This window comes from Pteropus alecto, unplaced genomic scaffold (genome assembly GCF_000325575.1).
Source record: "Pteropus alecto unplaced genomic scaffold, ASM32557v1 scaffold224, whole genome shotgun sequence".
In the NCBI taxonomy this organism is placed as follows: Eukaryota; Metazoa; Chordata; class Mammalia; order Chiroptera; family Pteropodidae; genus Pteropus; species Pteropus alecto.
In genome coordinates this window covers 3179401-3182163 of record NW_006436289.1, presented here as the reverse complement: position 1 = coordinate 3182163, position 2763 = coordinate 3179401, and positions in this window count along the sequence as shown.

Sequence of the window (2763 nt, the reverse complement as noted above, 5' to 3'; positions counted from 1 at the left end):
ACTTTTGTCTGGGAGAAAGCTAACCTCTAGCCCTCACCCTAAAGCCAGATAATTCAGCTCCCCGCTGTATGTCTCTGGCACCTTTTGAGTTGCTGCCTTTGCACAGGAGCTCAGAGCATGTGAGTTCGTCAGCAGGTAAGTCTGTGCACAGGCCCTATAAGAGGAGTGCCTGGGAATCCTGCAGCCCTACATCTCACTCAGCCACAATCTTCATTGATTTTCACATCCATATTTTGAGGAGATTTCTCTTCCTGGCACTGGAACCCTGGGTTGGAACCCCTTGCTCCTCTGTGGGGAACTCCATAGCTTAGATATCCATCCCAATTTTCAACTCCTACTTGTGGGTGTGGGACCAGCTTGTTCCACATCTCCACCTCTCCTACCAGTCTTGAAGTGGCCTCGTCTGTATGTTTTCAGTTGTAGGACTGCTGTTCAGCTAGACCTCAGGCAATTTTCAATGATTGTTGTTCCATATTTTAATTGTAATTTGATGTGGCTGTGAGAGGAGGCAAGCACCACATTTATCTCCTCTGCCATCTTGACTAGAACTCTCTGATTGGCCCTTTACTGATAGCTTTTAAGAAAAAGAATACCCTTTTAAATGAAAATATTGGCTTGCCCAGTGATGGAAGATGGCTATTGTAATTCCTTAGTTTCAAGATGCCAAGATTATCCTTAAATCTGCCCTAACTCCTACCTCTTTCTCGAGTCACCTCTTAGAGACTACACCCCTCTACCCAGTTATTCACTAATTATTTACAAAGTATTTGGGAGCAATAAGAGATCTAGAAAAGTTTGTAGTGTTCCCTGTTTTTCTGAAAGCATAGAATGCAAAGGCATAAAATGAAGCCGAAAAGCCAGTTGGATTCAGATAACAAAAGCTCTTACACGGCTATCTAAGTTTAGACTCTATTTTACAGACAATGAGGGGTTTCAGAAGATTTTGAAGAAGGGAGAAAGCACAGTCAGTTTTCCTTAATAGAAGGTCACTCTGACCTATGAGTATGGAAGGTGGCCCAGAAGAGATTGGCAACAAAGAAGGCAGGAAAACCAGTCAATAGGCAATTGGAATAGGGCAAGAAGAGAAAAGAGGAGGGCCTGTTCAGGGCAGAGTGGATGAAGAGGAAAGGGTCATCAGCATTTGACACACACGTGATTTAAGAGACTAGGTCAAGTCAATGAAAAACCAACACAACAATATACTACTCCCCCAATGATGTATTTTATTCAGCTATTACTAATAACTGATTTGATTTTATCCATTCCATTTTACAACCCTTGTCTCTGGCAATTGTCTGGTCCTGGTAACAATTTTATTGGAGCATAGGAGGCACATTATAAATACATTTTATATTGCACATTGTATTTTAAGCAAATTTGAGACATCTCTGATTAGGCGCCTTCCCAACGATAGCCTTGTTCAGACAGATAATTGCGTGCTGATTTTTATTTTATTTTATTTTATTATTTTTTCAGCTTTGTTCTCTCCCCCTTGGCAAAGCTGCAATCTTGCATACACACGTCAGTGGATAAAAACCCTTGAAAATAACTCTTCAGAAGAAATCTAATTTACTTTTTAATCTGGTTCGGAAATTTGCCAGAAAAATTTCCACCGACAAGCACCGCCATTTATTACCACTTATCACACACCCAAGCTGTGCTCTCGCTCCTGATGGGGCTAATGTAACAGGGGAGGAATATTCTGATACATTATTTATTTGATACAATCCATCCAGATAAAATCTATGGGCAGGAGAGGACAAAGTTTGACCTTATCCTTCATCTTAGGAAAAGTAAGGGATCTTCCCTTTTGCTCGTTCAAAGAACCCTCCCTCTCTCCATGCCCTTGTGAAGGTCCAGCTTCCCTTACAGCTCTGGGACTATCACTCCACAGAGATTCTGCTTTGACTTTTCTTTCTTCCCCTAGGATCTACACCGCCCACTCACACATTTGCTTGTGTCTGACCTTGAAATGATTTTCAAGGATTTCATGCTTATTCTGATTTGTTTGTTAGGGACAGAGACCAGAGTGCACAGGCTTATCCAAGCTCAATTTGAGGTGGCTCTGAGTTGAGAAAAAAATATTAGTATGAGCCAGCTGGTGACCTTGGGCTAGTAATTAAACCTCTCCAGGGTCCCCATCTATAAAGTGAGGACAGGGATCTCTATAACTCTGTTCATCTTTCATGGTCCATGGAAGCTGTGAGGCTTTGAGAAGAACAGAGGACTTGGGTTGGGATACCTGGAGCTGGAGTTCTGGCTTTGCTGCTTCCTGGCTGGCTGATCTTGGATAAGTTAACATCTCTGAGAACATATTATCTGATCTGGGATAATAGCTCTTCCCCTGATGACCTCATAGAGTTATTATGATAATAATGAATATGGAAGCTTTGCAAACAGCTAAGAAATATATAATGTATAATTAATCATGAGTCAATTCATTAATTAGTGAAAACACACTATGAGATATTTGCAGAACCCACTCAGAGGGAAAACTGAAAGAAAAGTTAGGCTGGGAATAGCCAGTGGGGCTTCCTATATACCTATCTCCAACCTCAGATGATAGGTAACCCAGACCAGTCGCAAGCAAAAAAGAGACCCCTGCCCTCTGCTACTTATTGCATTTTGGCTGACAGTTCCTAATGGAGCCCCCAGGGCCTCAGGATCCATAGAACAATTTAGTCCCACGTTTCCTGCAAAATTATGAAGGTGAGAGATATTTGAACACTGGACAGAACTAGGTTGAAATCTTCGTGTGGCTAT